The sequence below is a fragment of the Canis lupus genome, chromosome X (assembly GCF_011100685.1).
Source record: "Canis lupus familiaris isolate Mischka breed German Shepherd chromosome X, alternate assembly UU_Cfam_GSD_1.0, whole genome shotgun sequence".
Lineage (NCBI taxonomy): Eukaryota > Metazoa > Chordata > Mammalia > Carnivora > Canidae > Canis > Canis lupus.
Genome location: NC_049260.1, coordinates 9,844,539 through 9,868,356, shown reverse-complemented (window position 1 = coordinate 9,868,356; position 23,818 = coordinate 9,844,539). Strand labels below are relative to the sequence as shown.

Below are 23,818 nucleotides of genomic sequence, written 5' to 3'. Positions count from 1 at the left end.
CTTCTTCTCCACATGGAGCCAGAGGGATCCTTTCAAAAGGAGCTCACGTCAGCTCACGTCCCTCCTGTGCTCGTGGCCCCTTCCCCTGGCTCACTGTGCTCTAGCATCCTCGAGCTTCCCGCTGTTTCTTCAGCACTCCGGCCTGGCCTTGTGCTGCTGCCCTCTCTGCCTGGAACACTCTCCCTCCGCAGAGCCATGGAGCTCACCCCTCACTCCCTTCAGGCTCTGCTCAAGGTTCCCTGCGTGTCAGAGCCTGCCGGATGCCCCTGTGTCAGGATGCACTTCCTCCCCACATCCCCCTCCTCCTCCCCGTCTCCCCCCTCCCGACTCCCTAAACCTGCCCCAGCACCACCTGCCCTCCTTACCCTGCTTTTTCTTTGTTGCACTTCTCACATAGCTGTTTTTACAGAGCACGTGATAGATATTTATTGTCATTATCTGTATCCAACTGAACGGCTGAACAAAGAGAAATTCTGCATTCCAGGCGCACAGTGTGACTTTCCTTCATCAAAGGGGCGGGAAGCATAGTGGTCTCTGTTTCATGAGGACCCTGAAGGTCAGCACCACGGTGCTCTTTCTGAATCACCAAGTTTATTAATTTTTAAACAGCAGTGTCTCCATTCATGTGACGTGGCCCACTGCGCTCCTAACCCACGCATTAGGGATTCCCAAGGATGCTTTCATACAATGGACCACACCGCTCTGAAGACACCGTTACGGATCGCCACGTGGAGTTCCCAGAGAATTAAAGTCAAGCCTCAGAGCTTCTAGAGGGTGCCCCAGCCTTGTGATCTTCCAGGCCCCCGAGTCAGCTTTGGCCTGGCCATTAACGCTCTCAATTCGCAAGATTCCACGAACTGTGATGTATCAAGTGACAGAGACAGTCCATCTCGAGAGCAGTGACCCTTTTTGCTTCCTCTTTTTGGAACAAAGGAAACTCAAGCAAGTGTTTTCAGGGGTTGCTGCTTTCCTCTGACCGTTTTCAGCTGTGGACAAAGAGTCTGGCATGCATCTGGGGAGAATGCTCAAAGAAGGCTGGGCGGCAGCGCTCGGGAGAGAACTGAGTACACAGCACCCATCGCAGCATCCAGAAACCAAGACCTACGACCCAATGAGCTTGCCTGGGGTCCCAGAGGTAAATACTGGTGCAACCGGCAGAAGAGCTCTGGGCTGGCCATGACCTTTAAGGTCTCTACGTCATATCCGAGGGAACTGAAGCATAGCCGGTTGTGACTACTTGCCAGGGATCCCACGGTCACTTGTGGGGGAGCAGGTGTGGAGCTCAGGCTTCCTAACTCCTCATCCGGCCTCCATCCACCCCATCACTGAACTGCTGAGAGGTTTGTCTCTAGATGCAATGATACTGTCCTTCGATTCTTTGCTGAAATTCTCTCATGGGAGTTGGGATTGGTGATGGATGAGAGAAAGCAATTTTTAGCTGAGTCAGTGGCCTGATAAAAATCAGTCTGTCTACATTTTTGATGAGCCAACCCCTCACTTTATTTAACCTTTGTAAGTGCATTGATGTGTAAATGCCCAGAAAGTGAAGATATCCATGACCTAGCTTTCCAAAGGGGGTTGATTTTTTTTTTTTTTTAATGTTCGGTATGGGGACGCGTGGGTGGTTCAGCAGTTGAGCATCTGCCTTAGGCTCAGGGCATAATCCCAGAGGCCCGGGATCGAGTCCCGCGTCAGGCTCCCAGCATGGAGCCTGCATCTCCCTCTGCCTGTGTCTCTGCCTCTCTCTCTCTCTATGTCTATCATGAATAAATAAAGTCTTTAAAAAAATGAATTGGGGAATGAGATAATGGCTTCTCCTCATGATAGATTCCCCATTCTCTAGAAATGGTATTATTCCTCCCATGGCTTCCCATGTGAAAGAAAAAAATAATTTTATATATTTATATAATATATATTAAACAGAAAACAATACATATAGTCTATAATTTATATTTTATAGATATTTAATAAGTCATATTTTCTAAAACAAGTTTAAGAATATAGGCACATGGGGCAGCCCTGGTGGCACAGCGGTTTAGCACCGCCTGCAGCCCAGGGCGTGATCCTGGAGACCCGGGATCGAGTCCCAGGTCAGGCTCCCTGCATGGAGCCTGCTTCTCCCTCGGCCTGTGTCTCTGCCTCTCTCTCTCTCTCTCTCTCTCTGTGTCTCTCATGAATAAATAAATAAAATCTTTAAAAATAAATAAATTAATTAATTAATTAAAATGTTCACTATGCGCAGGGGTTCTGAAAGGATAGTCCCTGGACCACCAGCAGCAGCAGCACCTGGGAAATGTGAATTCGGGGGCCCCCTTCCAGCCTCCCTGAATCAGAAACTCTGGGGGTGAGGTATAGCAATCTGTGTTTAACAAGCGCTCCAGAGGATCACTCAAGTTTGAGAAGCCCTGCTCTAGTAGCCGCTGTTGGTATCTCGTCTCATGCCTTGGGATCGCTTTTGCTAAACTGCTATAAGGGCTGCAGCTAAGAGCTCACATCTGACATCTTCCCTTGAGGATGCTCTTGGGCATTTGGAGCTGCCTCAACTGGAGATGCTTGGGGTCCCCTCCCCCACTCCCCGCTGCCAACCCCTTGCAGGGTGGCTGGGAGCCAATGACTGATTGCTATAGGTTATCAAAGCCCCCTTGTCTCAAGATGGGATGGACTCTGCTTTGCTGTTCATGCTCCAGAGCTCCCTGTGGGACTAGGCTGAGGGAAGCTAGACTTCTCCCGAAGCCACACTCTTGCTTTCTTCCCAATCCTTCTTTCCTTACTCACTCACAGATTTCTCCTGCAAACAGCCCCCGATAAGTTAGATGCCCAAGGATCCTATCTCAGGCTTTATTTTGGGGGGCGCTTTACCCAAGACAATTAGTATGTTCACCTCAAAGATATTCCTTTTATGGATGAACGTGTAGGGCTGGGCATATAAGGAGAACATTTTCAGCGAGTTACTCTACCAAGAATTGGGCAACCTGCCGGCGCTGATTGCAGACACATATCCACAATTGTCACATCCTGCCTCCAATTTTGAAGGTTTCCTTGACTAGATGGTAGTTCAGTCTCCTACAGATTGTTTCTGGTTGAGAGAAACTGGGTGATGGATGATCTCCGTTTAACCAGCTGGAATCACTGGCGTAATATGCAATTTGGTTTTCCTGAGGTTGGAAATACTTGGCAAAATGAATGTGGTCATCAGAGAGATCTATTACATTTGTTTTGGGTAATTTTATCTCAGGAAGCACATAACGAGATGTCCAAGGATCTTGCTTCGGGGTCATCTCTTCTGTGGGAAAGGGCCACAGTATGTCCAAGTTTGAGCTCTAAAGGTGCCTATTAAGCTCCTCCCCAGCCCTAAAATCCTGAGGAAAGGAGGCCCTAGGGAGCCTTCCATCATGGAACGGAAAAAGATGCAGTGAGAGTCTATTCCCAGGATGTTCTCCCATCTCCCTGGGCCCTAGAATTCTTGGTTCCCACAAAGCCTCAAACAGACGGTTGCAAGTTTGATTCTGGCCTTGTGGATTTGAGCCATGCCCCCTAAATGAAATTTATCTCTAGGTTGGCCGGGAGCCCCATTTTCTAAAGTTTCCTTCCTTACCCCTGCTTGGCCCAGCTCAGGAGTCAGGGATCAGCGTGAAACAGTCTTCTGTTTCTAGCATAATGGAAATGAATCATCACAGTCCCCATCTCATAGGGTTGGGAAAAGCCTTATGCAGATTTTTCCAGCCTTTAAGATGAACAAGACAAAACTATATTTAAAAGAATCTATTCTCACAGGAATCCACTGGAAACGCTAATTCCCGCTGTCAGGACATTCTTTTATAACAAACCTGAAAGCCTCACATTGCAAATTAAGCTCAATCTCTTTTATTTAGCCTTCGTGGGACCGTCTACTGATATTCCCTGCTCAAAAGCATGACGAGGAAAAGTCAAAGCTCTGTTGAGAGAAATGATGTTACTGGAAGTTTATTTTAAGGATGAACTGGCTATTCATCTCCAGACACTCATTCATTCTTGGTAGGCCACTGGAGAGCTGAACGCTTAGGTCACACTGTAACAGACTCCCTTGAAAAATTGCTTTTGCCAGAAAGTGCACTGATATTCACCCCTCTCAGCTTCATTACAGAGGGATTTTTGAGTAAACACCTCTAGTACACCAGCAACCATGTTTATTTTAGAGGCCACGTGCCCCATGTGAAGACCTGTCTGGGAATGTTCTTTTAGTTCTATGTGCTAGGAAAAGTTTTACTTCCTCAGAATTACTGGCAGGCTTTATTTCCTAGACCACAAGAATCACACACTTGACTATATTTTCCCTTTTTGAGTGGGCTATCAGAAAGCTTGGAGCCAAATTTTTGGCTCATCTCTGGAACAGAGCCTGCATTTTTTTTTTTCTATTTTTCCCCTGGTTTTTGTCCGTGTGCATTTTCTCAGGCCCTGAGTTTTAAGTTTTATATTGATTTTGTCTTAGGAGAGCTAAGGATCCATAGAGAATCCTTTCCAAATCAAAGCAGGGAGTAAATACAGCATCAGCATTAGAGTCATCCTTCATCTTGAAAACCTTTATCAAACCACCACTCAGGACACCTGGGTGGCTCAGCGGTTGAGCGCTATCCTTCGGCCCAGGGCGTGATCCTGGAGTTCCAAGATCGAGTCCCACATCAGGCTCCCTGCATGGAGCCTGCTTCTCCCTCTGCCTGTGTCTCTGCCTCTCTCTCCATGTGTCTCTCATGAATAAATAAATAAAATCTTTTTAAAAAGTTTTAAAAACCCCACCACTCATCTTTAATAAAAGTACCAAGTATCTCACCCACTAGCAAAAAAACAGTCTGATTAAAAAATGGGCAAAAAAAAAAAAATGGGCAGAGGATCCAAATAGACACTCTTTTCAAAGAAGACTTAGACGGCCAATAGGCACATGCAAAGATACTCATCATCAGGGAAATGCGAAGCAAAACCACAATGAGATACCACCTCACACCTGTCAGAATGACTAAAATCAACAGCACAAGAAACAACAAGTATTGGTGAGGATGTGGAGAAAAAGAAGCCCTCGTGCTCTGTTGATGGGAATGTAAATTGATGCAGCCACTGTGGAAAACAGTATGGAGGTTCCTCAAAAAAGTAAAAATAAAATTACCATATGTCCAGCCGATCCCACTTCTGGGTACTTATCCAAAGAAAAGGAAAACACGAACTCAAAAAGATATATGCAGCCCCATGTCCACTGAAGCATTATTCACAGTAGCCAAGATATGGTTATACCCTAAGTGTTCACTGACAGATGTACAGACAAAGAAAATACGATACATAGATAGGATGGAATATTATTCAGCCATAAACAATGAAATCTTGTCATTTGTGATGATACAGATGGACCTAAAGGATATTATGCTAAGTGAAATAAGTCAGAAAGGAAGATGAATACCATATGATCTCACTCATATGTGGAGTCTAAAACCGGGTTCATAGATACAGACAACGGACTGCTGGTGGTGAGAGGTGGCGGTTAGGAGGTGGGCAAACTGGCTGAAGGTGGCCAAAAGTTACAAACCTCCGATTACGAAATAATGAAGCCACGGGGGTGTACTGTGCAGACATAATTTCACGGTGACTGTAGTTAATAATACTGTATTACATATTTTAATGTCGTTAAGAGCGTAGATCTTAAAGGTTCTCATCACAACATGTGGTGATAGATGTTAACAGACTTACTGTGGTAATCATTCTGCAATGTTTACAAATATCAATCATTACGTTGTACATCTGAAACTAATATAATGTATATCAATTCTACCTCAACAAAAAAAAGTACTAAATACATGGTGCAGTAGTCTACATTCCAAAATAAGGTTAGGATTTACAAGGACAGGGGCACCTGGTTGGCTCAGTGGTTGAGCGTCTGCCTTTGCCTCAGGTCACGATCCTGGGTCCTGAGATCGAGTCCTGCATCAGGCTCCCTGCATGGAGCCTGCTTCTCCCTCTGCCTATGTCTCTGCCTCTCCCTGTGTGTCTCTCATTAATAAATAAATAAAATCTTTTAAAAAATGATTCTTTGAAGAACCAGATCTAAGGGAAAAACAAGTATGGGGGAAGAATGATGAGAGGAAGGGAGTTATGGAATTGTTTGTATTTTGCAGTGACCATGACCATTTATCCTTGTTTTTTGTTTCTTTTGTTGATTTTGGGGAAAGTACCCAGGAAATAATTTTGAAGAAAAACTCAGAAAAGCACAGACAATACTTACAAAAATATTAAGTATATAATAGCTCCCACATGGAATCTAACCTTGACCAAAGATATGAAAACAACTTTTGGAAAAACTCAGACTGAAATACACATCGATAGTTTCAGGGTATAAGTGAATTGTAGGCCACTGGGATAGAGTTAGGAAGACAGGAGCTATAAACGGTTGAGAGATTTCATCAAAGCAGGTCCTCGTTTATAAGTTTCAATTTATTTTTATTTTATTTTTTTTTAAGATTTTATTTATTTATTCATAGAGATACAGAGAGAGAGAGAGGCAGAGACACAGGCAGAGAGAGAAGCAGGCTTCATGCAGAGAGTCCGACGTGGGACTCGATCCAGGGTCTCCAGGATCACGCCCTGGGCTGCAGGCGGCGCTAAACCGCTGGGCCACTGGGGCTGCCCATAAGTTTCAATTTAGTATTTTTTTCTCGCTAGTCACTAAAGATGCTGCTGAAGCTAATCTAAAGACTCTTAGGATCTCTTCCATTGCTATTTCCCCTTACATTGTTTTAATCAATCCTCTTTTTGCCCTGGGTCATTCTTGCTCATGAACTCGAGACACCAGGGCCCAGCTTCACCCATCCCTTGCCTTGCACAGATGCCCAGTCCTTTCCAGGAAGGAAGCCTGAGAGTTTGCTCTGTCTTAAGGTTTTTGCCTCATCTGACCAGGGAGCCCAAAGCTGGAGGTAGGGAAAGCTGAAAACCAACCCAAGTCAAAACAAGAACTCCTGGGGCACCTGGGTGGCTCAGCAGTTGAGCGTCTGCCATTGGCTCAGGTCACAATCCTGGGGTCCTGGGATGGAGTCTCTCATTGGGCTCCCTGCTCAGCGCGGAGTCTGCTTCTCCCTCTCTCTGCCTTCTTCTCTGCCTGCTTGTGCTCGCTCGCTCTCTCTCTCTCTCTCTCTCTCTCCTCCTTTATGTCAAATAAGTAGATAAAAATCTTAAAAACAAAAACCGAAAAAACAAGGGATGCCTGGGTGGCTCTGGCTCAGTGGTTGAGCATCTGCCTTGGGCTCAGGTCATGATCCCGGGGCTCGCTCTCTCTCTCCTCCTTTATGTCAAATAAATAGATAAAATCTTAAAAACAAAAAAACAAGGGATGCCTGGGTGGCTCTGGCTCAGTGGTTGAGCGTCTGCCTTGGGCTCAGGTCGTGATCCCGGGGTCCCAGGATTGAGTCCCGCATCGGGCCCCCGCAGGGAGCCTGCTTCTCCCTCTGCCTGAGTCTCTGTCTTTCTCTGTGTGTCTCTTATGAATAAATAAATAAAATCTTTAAAAACAAACAAAACAAGAACTCCCCCTCTTCCACAAATGTTCAGTAACTGGTAGAACCAGGTACCTCTGGAAACGGAAGGCAGATGTAGCTGAAAGTTGGTGGCTTTGTTAAACATCTCTATAAGATGCAGTTAGACCCCTAGCTGAGGGTAGGAGGTCTTTACCCTAGAAATGTTGAATCACTGGGACTGGACTCTGGAAGACGGACACTCAACCCCTGTGCTGCAAACAGGACAGTGACTTGGAAGTGTGCACACTGCTGGGTAGTACCTATGGCCCTGTCTCTTACTGGGACCTCAGACCATCAGTCAGGCTCATAACCCGGAGACGGGACATGCAGAGCTCACTCCCTGGAAACCTCTCATCGCCTGCCTCTGGCCTGGGGTCTGAGCATCCACACAATACCAAAACACCCCTGGCCTTTGCATACCAGGTATCTATTACCACAAATAATACTGCATAACAAAATATCCCAAAACTCGGTGGCTTAAAAACTGACCATTTATTGCTCATGAGTCTACAGGATGACTGGGTGGTTCTTTATTTTTGCTGAGCTTATGCATGCATTTGTGGTCAGATGTGGGTCAAGATGCTAGCTCTGCTGCTCTTGGCTGGGCTTTCTCATATGTCTGGGAGTTGGCTGGCTGGCCGATCGCTGGCTAGTCCGGACACATTCACGTGATAGATGCAAGCTTCTAAGAAAGGAAAAGGGAAGCTCTAAGACCTCTTGAGGTCAAGGCTTAGAACTGCCAGTCACTTCTATCACATTCTATTGGAACAAAGCAAGTGACAAGGCCAGCCTAGATTCAAGGGATGGGGGATAGGTACTGCCTGTTAAGGAAAACACTGCGAAGTCACAGGCCAGAGAGTGAGGATGCATGAAGGGGTGAAGAGGTGGGGCCTTCACTGCCATAAATCTACCACACTGGGCTTATGTGTCGCTCTAGAATTTCTGCACATGTCATGCCACATTGTAACCTTAAGAGAAAGAACCTAGTAAAATTAAGCAGGGGTAGATATTCCACCTACAATTCCGACTGACATTTCTCGGTTTTTCTACGAGTTACCGACGGTAGAAATTAATTCTTGTATTGAAATAAAATAGCCAGCCTCTGAATTTTCCCATATGATGCATTACGTGACTAATGTCTCCATCTGCACTTAAAACACACAAGCATATGGCTTATGGCGATATGAGAGGCAGACAGGGGCTTCAGACAGGAAGCACGTCCTGTATGTAAACTGCAGCTGGTGGGAGGATTCTCGGCATCAGAGCAGGGAGTGCAATCACTCATCCAGTAACATGACCAGGGGGCCAGCTGCACTTCTATTGTCTGCCGCCGGCTCACAGGCCAGGCCAGAGCCAACACGGACCTAAAACCTGTGAGACGGTGGACAGTTTATTAAGAAGGTGCTCTTTGACACCAAGGACAGGAAAGGGGCTGGATACTTTCTCATTTTCCCTGACTTAACAACCGCATTCTAGAAAGCTTCATCCTTACAGGAAAAAACAAAAATTCTCTCCTGAAAAAAACAAACCCACAAAAGCAGGTTATTTTGGGAAATTCAGCAAGTGGGCAGGCTCCCTCCAGAACCAGGACATCTGTGCCAAACTTTCCTTTTCACAACTGAGTGATTGGCCAGATTTTCCAGGGGCTTCTAGTTTCTTTGTGAGAAAACAGAAGATTCTGGGAAATAGCACCCAAGATCATGAAAAATTAGAGTCATCCTGCCCATTCCACGTAAGCAGAATGAGCTAGGGTGGCCCTTGGAGTCACGGGACTAGGGGAGTCCTGGAGCTTCTACTCATGTCTCTAGGGCTCAACCTCTTCTTCTGTCAAATGGGGGAATGTGTTAGTTACGTATTGTTGCATAACAAAATACTGTCAGAATTTAGTGGCTTAAAACAAAAAACATTCATTAGCTCAGAGTTCCCACGGATCAGGAATTGGAAGCAGCTTAGATGAATGGTTCCAGTTCAGGGCCTCTCATCAAGCTGCAGCCAAGATGTCACCCAGGGCGGCAATCATCTGAAGACTTGACTGTGGCTGGAGGATGTGCTTCCAAGACGGCGCACTCACACCGCTGTTGGCAGGAGGTCTGGGTTCCTCGCCACACGAACCCTCCATAAGACAGCTTAAATGTTCTCATGACATGGCCACTGGGATAGAATTAGGAAGACAGGCTTTCCCCAGAGCTAGTGATGAGGAAGGGAGGGACAGGGAGAAGGAGGGAGGGAGATGAAAACTGCAATATCTTTTCTTTAAAGATTTTATTAATTTATTTGAGACAGAGAGAGAGAGCGCATGAGGAGGGGGCAGAGGGAGAGGGGGAAGCAGGCTTCCCACTGAGGGAGGAGCCCGACTTGGGGCTCAAGCCTAGGGCCCCAGGATCATGACCTGAGCTGAAGGCAGACATAACGGACTGAGCCGCCCAGGTGCCCCACTGCAAGACCTTTTACAACCTAATCTCTGAAGTGGCGTATCTTGACTTTTTTTTATATCCTGTCAGTCAGAGGGACCTCTAATACGATGTTGATACCAGGAAGGAGGGACCATCAGGGGCATGCTGGGAGCTGCCATGACCTGGAATTAGACTAGATGAACTTGAAGGTTCCTTCTAGTCGAGTGGTTCTCTGCTTTTGTGTGGAGGGTATATGACCACTGGCACCAGAAGGTATAAGGATGGAATAGGTTTTATTGGGGGTAAACTTCAGAAAGATAACAAGTAGATCTCATACAGCCCATCCATCTTGAGCTCTCATGTTCTCACAGAGGGTGGCAGGTAGCTGAACTGCACACACTGGGAAAGCCCAGTGTGCTACATAGTTCTAGAAAAGAGAGAACTTTCTGGAAGCAGTGACTGGAATCCCTCAGAATTCGATTTCTAATGATAAAGAAGTATTTAATACATAGGTCTACAACTCTTTATGCACAATCCCATGACCTAAGTGCTTTGAAAAGTCCAAGTCACTTTTTCATTAGTGATTTATTAGCAGAATTTGGCTTCAATCATCTGGTAGCTATTTATAGTCTTTTTCCCATTTAGGGTGAATATTTATATATTTCACTGCATGAATATTAATGTGTTTAATTATGGGATGCTACCCGAGACCCTGCTGAGGGACTTAATAATGAACTCTATTCTTTCTAAAATTAAAAAAACAAAAAAAATTCAGGTCTATGTGGGTGAGGACCGCCTTTATGTGGTTAACCCCAACTAGGCAACTGCTACAAAACACCACAGTTCCGTGACCCTGGGGCAGAAAATGGACCCAATTACCTCCTGGCTAGATTTTCCATGTCACTGAAATCTAATTCCTGAAATGCTAGAACTATAAACGGAAATCTTAATAAAATACAGGCCCACAGCCCCTTACTCCAAATTACTGGGGCCTGATAGGTTTTGAAATTCATGTTTATATGCTTACAACAGAAATGCATATATAATGAGGCACAAATGATAGAATGGTTTGGAGTCTGACCTGCCTTTTATTAGTGTGCAGACTTGGACAAATTACTTAACCTTTCTAAGATAGAGTTTTCTCACCCGTAAAATGGGAATGATGGTATTTACCTCAGGGGGTTATGGTAGGAGGAATTCAATGAGATGATGTGGCTTTGAGTTAAGTGTTAGATAAAATGTTATCTATTTGACTTTTGATATCAAAAGTCACTTCAAAGATTACTTTATAAAAATTGATTTTATAAAAATCAAGTTCTCTGCCACCTTCTCTAGTTCAGGTTCAACAAACCGGACCTTGACTCCAAGCAAATTACTGTGTTTTGGGCCCCTTTTTATTTGGCAAAGTTGATAAAGCCGTTCTTTCTTGCCTCCACTGTATTCTGTGACCACACAAGCCTGGATGAGATTTAACCGATTATACAGAAATGATTAGTTGAAACGACAGTTTCCCAGTTGGTCTAGATAATTGCCTTTACCCTCTCAACAGACCTAAATTGTTCTGGATTTTGCTGTATTTTCTTGACCCACAAAATAGCTCGTATCAAAGAAAGCATGATGAAAGGAAGAGTGAGTAGGTTTTAAAGCAGGTAGGCCTGTTGTGCGTTGAATTTAGAACACAAGGCAAACTGGCATCCAATCCCAGCTTTCTTAAATGGCCAGCTGTGTTTTTTGGTTGTTAGCCCCAAGTTAGAGATTAGGATTTCAAAGAGCTGCCTGGGAAGCAAAGTTTAAACTTGTGATCTGTAATTAGTTTTGTATATATCCCATCTGGTTAAACTAATTTCCTCTTTTCTTGGTGGTGGCTTATGTAGTAAACATTATATTTAGCTCCAACCTACCAATGAATAACTTTCTCTCTCTCTCTCTCTCTCTCTCTTTTGCATTCTAGTGGTGCAAAAAAAGGGGGGGTATCATCTGTAAGATGTGGTTGAAACAGCTTTACAATTTAAAAAAAATTATTTTTTTCAACCCATAGGTGGTCTACCTGTCTCCAGAATTTGCACTATTTTCATCACATATATGAAATTCAAACGGATCACCTCCTTTCCATGTTCTTAATTTCATTTTTCCCCGTTCAATTTCTAATCTCCACAGAGAATTGATTAAACGGAGGGTTGGATGTGTCCCACCAAGGAAAAAGGTGTCCTTGCACTAGAACTCCACGGATGTAGCAGTCTGTTGCTCAGAGAGCAGCCAATAGACGTGCAGCGTGCTGTTGCTTTAAGCTCAGCATTAAATAGCTCCTGAGCTTGTTGCTCCTTTAACCTTCCAAATTCATATAGCTTTGTGATCAGGAAAGGTATACCCACAGAAGGCAGGAATGTTAGCTCTGTGGTGAGGAACGTAGGGTGGGGTAAGCACGCAGGATCTGGACCCAGAGAGGAGGGGTTTGTCCCTGTACATATTTTTCACTAAACCTCACCAATGCCATGCTCAAGATATAAGATGCTAGGTGTAATCACGTTATAATTTCCTCCCAAGAGAGTAAAAATGAGCATATTGTTTCTAGGGTCAGAGTGCCTGGGCTTGAATTCTGACCCTGTGCTCCCATCAACAACCCGACTCACCATGTGACCTTGGGCAGATTTCTTAATCTCTCTGTGCCTCAGTTCCTTCATCTGGAAAGTGGGCCGATACAATATTTCGTGGAACCTAAGCTATTATACCATTTTATATACTACTAGGAAAAGAAAAATGATGCTTCTAATTGTCAGGTGTGTTTGATTGTAAGGCACATTTTCATTTCAGAGAATTGAAACATGAGAGGACATGCCTTTTAAAACTGGTGAAATGTTGGGACGCCTGGGTGGCTCACTGGTGGAGCACCTGCCTTGGGCCCAGGCTGTGACCCTGGGTCCCGGGATCGAGTCCCGCATCGGGGTCCCTGCAGGGAGCCTGCTTCTCCCTCTGCCTGTGTCCCTGCCTCTCTTTCTGTGTCTCTCATGAGTAAATAAATAAAATCTTTAAAGAAAAAAAAAGCTGATGAAATGTGGCACTAGTACTTGCATGGCAACCACCTGACAACTGTCACTTGTGCACTTTTTAAGATTTTATTTATTTGAGAGAGAAAGACACAGAGATAGCGACAGAGATAGTGAGAGAGAACACGAGCAGGGAGGAGAGGGAAGAGCAGGCTCAGCGGGGAGCCTGACACAGGGCTCGATTCCAGGACCTCCGGATCATGACCTGAGCCAAAGGCAGTTCCTTAACCCACTGAGCCACCCAGGTGCCCCTCACTTGTGCACTTTTATTTACTTTTTAAATTTTTAAAATATTATTTATTTTTCACTTGTGCACTTTTAAAATGACATGGAACCACACACCACATACTGTACCAGTGTCAGTTTCTTAGTTTCAATATTATACTAAAATTATGTGCAGTCTAACCACTGGAGAAAACCAGGTAAGGGTCCACAGGACCTTTTTGTACTAACTTAACAACATTTTGTAGACCTATAAAATGAAAGAGAAAGAAAGAAAGAAAGAAAGAAAGAAAGAAAGAAAGAAAGAAAGAAAGAAAGAAAGAAAGATGCATTTTAAAATTGGTGAATTGATAAATAAATAAATCTTTAAAAAATAATCTTTCTCTTCAAAAAAAAATAAAATTGATGAATTGAATAATATTGGATAACGTATGACGATTGCTCATGAGACGTCAGTTATTATCGGGGGACAGATTAAAGAAGGCTGTAAATTCCTTGCCACTCCTCCCATCAAGAGATGGAGTCTTTTCCCCTCCCCCTGAATCTAGTTTGGCCTTGTTGCTTTGACCAATAGAATGCAGCGAAGTCTTACTGAGTGACTTCCAGAGGTGGGCCGGAGGAGATCTACAGCTTCGTCCCTGGGAAAGCTCCCTTTTGGAATCAAGCTGCTATGCTCTAAGAAAGATAAGCCACAGGCAGCCCAGGTGACTCAGCGGTTTAGCGCCACCTTCAGCCCTGGGCATGATCCTGGGGACCCAGGATCGAGTCCCACGTCGGGCTCCCTGCATGGAGCCTGCTTCTCCCTCTGCCTGTGTCTCTGCCTCTCTCTCTCTCTGTGTGTGTGTCTCTCATGAGTAAATAAATTGAAAAAAAAAAAAAAAGAAAGAAAAAGACAAGCCACATGGAGATTCCACATTGGACTGAGGCTCCCCAGGTGACATTCCCAGCTGAGCTCCCAGTCGGCAGCCAGCACCAACTCTCCGCCGTGAGAGGGAGCCACGTTGGGCGTTCCAGCCCAGTCTGACCCCAGGACGGCTGTATCCTCAGCTGACAGAACCTGGGACAGAATGTTCCCCAGGCCGCCGCCAGCCATGGGCATGAGCCATCATGGCCGCTCCAGCCCAGTCAAGCTTCCAGATGAGCCACAGCCCCAGGCGAGCCCATGAGGAGCAGAAGAATCACCCAATGGAGTCCAGTCAATCTTTATAATCATGAAAAATAGTAAATGCTTATCGCTATTTTAAGCCATTAAAATATCATTATTATGGAGAAATTCAGAGAGGACTCAGAATTGAAAGGTCAAGAGGGGCACTTTTCAAACTTGGCCGTGTGCACAACTCACCTGGAGACCTTGTTAAATTGAGATTGTGACCCAGCACGCCTAGGTCGGGGCCGGAGATTCTGCAGCAGGGGTTGGCGCTGCTGGTCCTGGGCCACAGGGGTCTAGAGGCCATGTCTCCTGGTCGCCACGTCTCACAGGCAGACCTCATTTCAGCTAGGAGATGTTTTAATCTCACAAATGGAATGCGCTCTCGGGAGGTGTGTCTTATTTCCATGGGATGTCCGCCTGATGGAAGACATTGCCCAGAAACTGATCTTTTTCATCCTACACGGTGACCTTCCTGAAAGCTGAACGTATACTCCTTCTGTCCCTCTATGCAGCCAAACGGGCAAAGACAGACTTGCAGAGCAGGTGACCGGGGAAGGGCCACCTTTGAAGAGCTCAACCACATTTCAGCAGTGCATTCTTTCGTTTGTTTTTAAAGATTTCATTGATTTATTCATGAGAGACACAGAGAGAGAGGCAGAGACACAGGCAGAGGGAGAAGCAGGCTCCGTGCAGGGAGCCCGATGCGGGACTCGATCCTGGGACCCCGGGATCACGCCCTGGGCTGAAGGCAGACGCTCAACCCCTGAGCCACCCAGGCGCCCCTCAGCAGTGCGTTCTAGGGAAAAACAATGCCAGGACTTGCAGCGAATGTATGGGCTCAGTCAGAATGTGCTGGTAAAATGTAGGTCTTATTAACTGTCCATTTAAAATGCTTGCAAGGGGGCGCCCGGGTGGCTCAGTTGGTTAAGTGACCGCCCTTGATCTCCGCTCAGCCCCTCATCTCAGGGTTCTGAGATCGAGCCCTGCATTGGCCTCCACGCTTAGCAGGGCTGCTTAAGATTCTCTCCCTCTGTCCATGCTCTCTAAATAAATAAACACAATCTTAAACAAAACAAAACAAAAACACTTGTAAGGCTCCCTTTCTCACTCGGGGCATGGCAGGAAGCCAAGTCCTACTAAGTTGTGAGGACGCTCTGTTCCCCTCCCCAACATCATTTCCTACTGCGCCGTCCTTTGCATCCCCGCTCCGGGTACAGCGGCCTTCTTGCACGTCCCCGGACACTCCAAAAGTAGCCTCCACCCTTGCTCTTTCCTGCACCTGGAGCCCCCTCTCCCTGGACGCCCCCATGCCTTTCTCCCCCACCTCCCTCAGGCACCACTGGCTCAGCGAAGCCTTCCAGAATGATCTTTGAAAGACTGCAACCCTACCCCACCCCAGGATCTCCCTGTCACCCCTCTCCATGGCGGCAGCCGTTATTCTCCTTTGTTATACACCTGCTACTGTGTACTGCGTTCAAGGCCGGAACGTCAATTCTGGACGGGAAGGCCAAGTTTGTCTACTTCTCCCACTGCTGTGTCCTAGGGCCTAGAACAGCTCCCGAGACATTGTAGACACTCAGAAATTGTTTCAGTTGACTGGATACGTCAGCAGTAATATTATTAACATGGGCCACCGAGACATTTTAAGGAGAAAGCCTAGATCTGCCCTGTCCCATTCGGTAGCTGTCTTAGTTGGGGCTGCCGCGACAAAATACTGAGAGGCTTAAGCAATAAACATGCATTTCTCACGGTTCTGGACGCTGGAAAGTCCAAGATCAAGGCGCCGGCAGATTCGGTGTCCGCCGAGGGCTGGTTTCCTGGTTCACAGCCTGGGCCGTCTTCTTGCATCCTTACATGGGAGACAGCAGACAGCAGTAAGCTTTTTTGTAACTCGTTTAAGGGCACTGATACCATTCATGAGGGTTCTGCTCTCATGACCTCAAGTAATCCTAGTCACCTCTCACAGGCACTGCCTCCTGATGCCATCACACTGGGGGTAGGATGTCAACATAGGAATTTGGCAGGGATACAAACATTGTCCATAACAGTAGCCATCAGCCTTGTGCGGCTACTGAGCACTTGAAATGTCCAAATTGAGATGTGCTCTAAGTGGCAAATACACACTAGATTTTGAAGCCTTAGTACTAAAAAAAAGATGTCAAACATCTCATTCATCTTTTAAATATTCCTTGTTGGGCAGCCCAGGTGGCTCAGTGGTTTAGTGCCGCCTTCAGCCCAGGGTGTAATCCTGGAGACCCGGGATCGAGTCCCACATCGGGCTCCCCACAGGGACCTGCTTCTCCCCCTGCCTATGTCTCTGCCTTTCTCTGTGTCTCTCATGAAGAATAAATAAGATCATTAAAAAATGATAAACAAATAGATAACATGTACTGGATGAGTTAGAGGTGATACAGAGAAACAATTTTAGAGAACGGAGTGTAGTAGGGAGCACCACGGAGGTGGGGAGGGGTTGCTCGGGGAAGCTGGTTGGTGAAGGCCTTTTCAGTGATGTGATAGTGGAGCTGAGAGAGTGAGCCTTGACCACCTAGGGAGGGAAAGCCTGTCAGGCAGAAGGAATGGCAGGTGCAAAGGCCAGAGGAAGGGACAGCCAAAGATGTAGCATTGACCCCAAGCGACATGGGTAGCGAGCCTTTTGAGAAGTATGACGTGGTCTTTCTTCCTTCCTAAGAAAATCACTCTGCCTACACAATGGAGAGGAGGCTGCAGGGGCACCAGGGCAGAAGTAGGCAGACCAACGAGAAGACTATGTCTGGGACCAAGGTGGCCCAGCAGAAGTGGTGGAAAGTGACTGGATGTTAGATATATTTATTTTCCCTTTGATTTCCTTAGAAGCTGAGCGAAGGAAGCAGAGGGCTGGGCGGGAAGTATCATGAGTGATTATCATCTTGGGGTAAAGGACAAATGTCTTTGTCCCAAGATATTACAGCCACATCCTAGTGCAAGTTAATAGTGAGATTTGGAATTCAAGCTGATTTGCCTGACTCAAAGCTCTGGTTTTTGTCTCCAACCACACACCTGTTTTCTAGGACAGAGAATGAAATTAAATGCAGGATAAAGAATATGTGGAGACTTCACGTGGAGTGACGAATCATGGCATTTGATAAAGGTCACTGGAAGGATTTTCATGTTTACTTCTCTGGAATAAATACACATCGTGTCTGGCAAATGCCAGGTCCATACTAAGTGCTTAATAAATGTCTATTGGTGACAAAATGCTACTTGATGATTTAACATATTTTGAAACAGAAGTTTATTATGAAACATATTATTTATACAACAAGATTTTCAAAATACCCCTGAATGACTTGAAACTTGATTCTTCTCCATCTCGCTCCCTATGCTCTCTACCATATAAAATGGTGCAGGCTGAAATTTTCTCATCTTGCACGTTCTCGTCTATAATTAGTTTCCTAAGAAGTTTAAAGTTTTCTAAGGTATTATTCTCTGGAAGGGAGGGAGGGAGGGAGGAAGGAAGAAGCTGACTGTGTCTGAGATCCTGCTTAGTACTCGCCAGAAGCCCCCAGTCTCCAGTCGCACCCTGGCCCAGATTGTCTGGGGGCTACTCATCCAAGCAGCTGTGGCGTCTAAACCCAAAGTCTGTTGTCCTGAATCTCCCCAGCCTAGGGACAACCTGGATGACTCCCCAGGGTGAGCTCCTGTGCTGAAACGACTAAGTGGAATTGGGAATATATTTCATTGTCGGCTCTAAAAATGATTTAAAGACTTTTAAAAGAAGAAGAAAACAATTCGGAGTCATTAGTGGGTAGAGTCCCCATATGAGCTTGTAAGAAATAATGGTGCTGTAATTCTCAGAATTGGTATTTTCTGAAACCATCATTCCTATTGAAAGTTTTCCTGTATGGCCAGCCAGCCTGTTGATAGTTTGCTAATGTGTTGTTTAACCTGCACGGATTTATGGTCTTTCCAAATTTTGTCTTGTGTTTGACTTCTGGGTTCACAGCACTGTGGCCAGAAAAGGTGCATGGTATGACCTCAATCTTTTTTGTGCTTGTTGAGGCCTGGTTGGTCACCCAGTCTATGCTTTATTCTGGAGAATGTTCCATGTGCACTTGAGAAGAATGTGTGTTCTGCCACGTTGGGATGAAATGTTCTGAATCTATCTATGAAGTCCATCTGGTCCAGTGTGTCATTCAAGCCGTGATTTCCTTATTGATTTTCTGCTTGGACGGTCTGTCCATTGCTGTGAGTGGGGTGTTAAAGTCCCCTACTATCATTGTGTTATCATCAATGAGTTCCATTGTTTTAAATATTTGGGTGCTCCCATGTTGGGTGTATAAATATTTACACTTGTTGTATCTTCTTGTTGGATTGTCTCCTTTACGAATATATAATGCCCCTCTTTGTCTCTTGTTAGTCTTTGTTTTAAACGATAGTTTGTCCAACATCAATATCACTACTCTGGCTTTCTTTTGGCTTTCTTTTGACCTCCATTTGTGTGGTAAATGTTTCTCCACTTCCTCACTTTCAATCTGCAGGTCTAAAATGAGTCTCTTCGGGCACTGAGGTGGGGGCACTTGACGGGATGAGCACTGGGTGTTATTCTGTATGTTGGCAAATTGAACACCAATAAAAAATAAATTTATAAAAAAATAAAGTAAAATAATAAAATAAAGTTCAAAATTAAAGCCTGTATAAAAAAACAAGTAAAACTATATTTAACAATTATTATTCATGATATTCTTAACTCTTCCAAATTTTTTTTTTACTTAACTTCCTCTGGGAAATACAGTCTATTTGAAATAAAAGAATTATTCATTTGCAAAAAAAATTAAAATAAAAAAATAAAATAAAATGAGTCTCTTGTAGGCAGCATAGAGATGGGTCTTGTAGGTCTTTAGGTCTAAAATGAGTTTCTTACAGGCAGCATATAGATGGGTCTTGGTTTTTTATTATTATTATACATTCTGATACCCTATGTTTTTTGATTGGAGCATTAAGTCTGTTTACATTCAGAGTAGTTATTGATAGATATTTATTGCCATTTTATTACTCGTTTTGTCATTATTTCTGGAATTTCCTCTGATCCTCTTTTGTCTTTGTCACTTTTGGTCTTTCTCCTCCATTCCAAGAATCTCCTTAATATTTCTTGCAGGGCTGGGACATCTGGGTGGCTCAGTCAGTTAAGTGTCTGCCTTCAGCTCAAGTCATGATCTCAGGGTCCTGGGATTGAGCCTCGAGTCAGGCTTCCTGCTCAGCAGGGAGTCTCCTTCTCCTTTTCCCTCTGCCCCTCCCCGCTCTCATGCACCACTCTCACTCTCAAACAAATAAAATCTTTAAAGAATATATTTCTCACAAGGCTGGTTTAGTGGTCATGAACTCTTAGTTTTTCTTTGTCTGGGAAACTCTTTATCTCCCCTTCTATTCTGAATGATAGCCTTATTGGATAGAGTATGCTTGGCTGCAGATTTTTCCCATTCAGAACTTTGAAGAGATCATGCCACTCTCTCTGGTTTGCCAAGTTTCTGTTAAGAAATCTCCAGCTAGCCTTATGGGTTTTCCCTTGTAAGCTAAGGACTTTGTTTGTCCTGCTCCTTTTAAGAATTTTTCTTTATCGCTATCTTCTGCAAATTCAGTTACAATATGTCTTGGTGTTAGTCGCCTTTTGTTGATTTTTATGGGAGTTATGCTTGCCTCCTGGATCTAGATACCTGTTTCCTTCCCCCAGATTACGGAAATTTTCTGCTATTATTTCTTGAAATAAATTTTCGGCCCCCTTTTTCCTCTCTTCTTCTTCTAGGACTCCTATAATATGAATGTCATTACGTTTGATAGAGTCACTGAATTTCCTAAGTCTATTCTCGTGTTGCATAATTCCTCTCTTTTGTTCAGCTTCAGTATTTTCCATTATTTTTTGTTTTCTAGATCACTAATTCCTCTGCTTCTGCTGGCCTGCTGTTCAAAGCATCAAGTCTACTTCCAATCTCATTTATTGCATTCTTCATCTCTGATTAATTCTTTAACTATTTTATCTCTGTGGTAATGGTCTCACTAAGGTCCTCTATTCTTTTCTCAAGCCCAGTGAGTATCCTTATGATCATTGCTTTGAATTCTCCATCAGGCATGTTACTTATATCTGTTTCACTTAGATCTCTGGCCATGGCCTTGTCTTGTTCTTTCATTTGGGATAAAATTCTCCATCTTGGCATTTTGTCTAAGCCTATGCCTTTTTCTCTGTGTTGGAAAAACCAGTTATGCCTCCTGCTCCTGCAAGTACTGGCTTTATGAAGAAGAGGTCATGTAGTGCCCAGGGCCTGGCACTTCAGGAAGTGTCTCCGGTGTGTACTGTGTGTGCTCTGCTGTTGTGTTTTGGCTGCTCTATCCTTTAGGCAGTCATCTGCAGAGGTTCTCCTTGCCTACTTGGGCAATGTTTGGTCCCTGGCTTGAATGTGGTGAGTTTTAAATAGGTGTGCTCTAATACGCTTGTGGAATGAGATCTGACACCAACTCCACCAGACCTGGGACCCTGTAGGACTCTCTAGTTGGGAAACATGGTGTGGGCAGGGGTTTGTGCTGGTCTTCTCAGGGAGGGGCCCACCATGCTGGGATTGAGGCAAATTTGACTGAGAGGGTAATTCTGCCAGAGTGCAGGGGGTGGGGCTTGGTGTAAGTAAATTAGGCAGCCAGTTTCTGCACTACAGTGCTTCCTGCAGGTGGCTCTGTGTTGATGCTGAGGGTCAGGAGAGGGAAATGGCGCCAGCCAGCTCCTTTGTCCCTGGAGAGCCATCTCCATGAATGCTGCCTCTAGGGATGTGCTCTGAGAACAGCAAATAATCTCTCCTCTTCCCTGTGTGCCCCAGGAGTTCTTCGGCTCACTGTTTCCATGCTGTCTGCCCCTGGGTTGCCTGTCTTCTCTCCAGGAGCAGCCCAGTGCCCTCTGGGCTCTAACCCAGCCAAGCCTGCTGACCTTTAAAACTCCAGGCTATAAGCCTCACTTGTTTTCCAAGCCAATGGCTTTGGAGAAAAGTTCTCCTTGTGGGTTCCCCTGTGTGCTCCTCTCTCTCTCCCCCTTCTCTGTAACCAAGTCTTCCTCCCTTCTGCAGCACCTGTGATCCATATCTCCCTAAACCACATCTCCATACTTCCTACCTTCTTCCATGTGGCCTCTTCTCTACCTGTAGTTGTGGATTCGGTCTGGCAGTCTTCAGGTCGATTTGTGAGGCATTAGGATGATTTGGTAGTTACCTAGTTGTGTTCATGGGGTGAGACGAACCTAGGGTCCTCCTAGTCTGCCACCATCTTCCTCTCAAGTTTTTTGTATGAAGAAGACCTGTAGGGATGCCTGGGTGGCACAGCGGTTGAGCGTCTGCCTTTGGCTCAGGGTGTGATCCTGGAGACCCGGGATTGAGTCCCACATCGGGTTCCCTGCATGGAGCCTGCTTCTCCCTCTGCCTGTGTCTCTGCCTCTCTCTCTCTCTCTCTGTCTCATGAATAAATAAATAAATAGGGCAGCCCTGGTGGCTCAGCAGTTTAGTGTCGCTTTCACCCGGGGTGTGATCCTGGAGACCCGGGATGGAGTCCCACATTGGGCTCCCTGCATGGAGCCTGCTTCTCCCTCTGTCTGTGTCTCTGTCTCTCTCTCTCTCTATCTCTCTGTCTCTCATGAATAAATAAAATAAATCTTAAAACAAATATATAAATAAATAAATAATCTTAAAAAAAAAAAAGAAAACCTGTAGATTAGCGTTTCTCAAGGGTGACGCTCTTGACATTTTGGGCCATATGATTCACTGTAGCAGGGGCCGTCCTGTGCATTGTGAGCCATTCAGCAGCATCCCTGGCCTCCACACTCTAGACACCAGTAGTGCCTCCCCTCCTGTGACAACCAAAAACGTCTCCAGACATTGTCAAGTGTCTGGGGGGCAAAATCACATCCGGTTGAGAAGCACTGCCACAGCTGTAGATATAATTATAGATATAGATGTATTCACAGAAAATGGACTGAAAGCTCTTTTAACAAGCTACCCTAGAAAGTGAGATGAGGGATGAATTCCTCAAGCTGAAGGCTTGCATTTTATAATTTCTAAACGACTGTTTTGAATAATTTTTGTAAGCCTCTAGTGCCTCTATAATTTAAAAAACACTGAGAGAAACTCTAAATCAGCTCTAATTCTTTCCCCTAAGCTAAGATTTCCAAGGGAAAGTAACCTGTTTAAACACCTGAGAAAGTCGATAAGAACCTCATCTGAGACTTGGAATTTGGAATTGCTTGTTCTTTAGAAGTAATTAAATTTGCCTGCAGAATCATCTCTTTTGCCTTGGTAATTCTCCAGGCTGCTGAAATACCACATTTGCAAAAGTACACCCACGACATAACCTATCCAGTTTTCTCCTCCATTTAGGCTCACCCACGCAGGCATCTTGTGGAACCAGACAGCAAAAGCCAAAGGCATTAATGGGAAGACGACAGGACGACAGTTGTGCACTATCGGCACATCTAGGACTCTGTCCCTTGTAGCAGACATCTGAAAATCACAAAGTGAGGCCCACTCCTGAATGATGATAAAACCAACAAATTCAGTGGTGGTATCGATTGGCACCTGTCCCTGCCCTCCCAGGACGCCCTACACTGATTTCATTCCTCCACTAATGAAAAGCATAAGGTTTTCGTATTTATAGTCAAATTCTCTGTGTCCTCCTGTTACACTGTCGGCGTAATTATTCACAATTCATAAAGAACACTTTGAAAATTACTTTAACATCACCTGTTACAGCTCTGGTTCTAACCAGAGTATTCTTTAAACTTATATGTATAAAATAAGTTGTACAACTGTATTTTTTATAAAGTAAATTGTTGGGTTTTTTGGGGGGGGTAGAGGTTTTTTTGGGGGGTATTTGTAGTTGTTTTTGTTTGTTTGTTTGTTTTTACTTTTCACTTTACTATTGAAAGGCGCAGGCAACAGTGGGCAGCCAGAACTGGAACAAGTGGGCAGCCTTTGGGTTTACAGTTTGAAGACTCGGTTCCAAACATTTCACATCAAGTGAAAGACAAAACTAATATTAAAAAACAGGGCAGGGGATCCCTGGGTGGCTTAGTGGTTTGGTGCCTGCCTTTCGCCCAGGGTGCGATCCTGGAGTCCCGGGATCAAGTCCCACGTCAGGCTCCCGGCATGGAGCCTGCTTCTCCCTCCTCCTGTGTCTCTCTGCCTCTCTCTCTCTCTCTCTGTGTCTATCATAAATAAATAAATAAATATTAAAAAAAAAAAAAAACAAGGCAGCCCGGGGGGCTCAGTGGTTTAGCGCCGCCTTTGGCTCAGGGCATGATCCTGGAGTCCCGAGATCAAGTCCCATGTCAGGCTCCCTGCATGGAGCCTGCTTCTCCCTCTGCTTGTGTCTCTGCCTCTCTGTCTCTCATGAATAAATAAATAAAATATTAAAAAAAAAACATACAGCCATACTCAAAATAAGGTAAACATCTCTGCAGGGCAGAAATGTAACAGA

At 45.0% G+C, this 23,818-nt stretch overlaps 1 long non-coding RNA gene across 1 annotated transcript in view; it reads right to left on the bottom strand.

Annotated features, from left to right (window-relative positions):
• Positions 1 to 23,818, bottom strand: part of LOC119878053 — a 112,706-nt gene that overhangs the window by 71,856 nt on the left and 17,032 nt on the right. Inside the window, exon 2 of the long non-coding RNA XR_005386136.1 lies at positions 16,088 to 16,187. This is a non-coding gene — a long non-coding RNA (uncharacterized LOC119878053). The remainder of the gene's footprint in view (positions 1 to 16,087; positions 16,188 to 23,818) is intronic.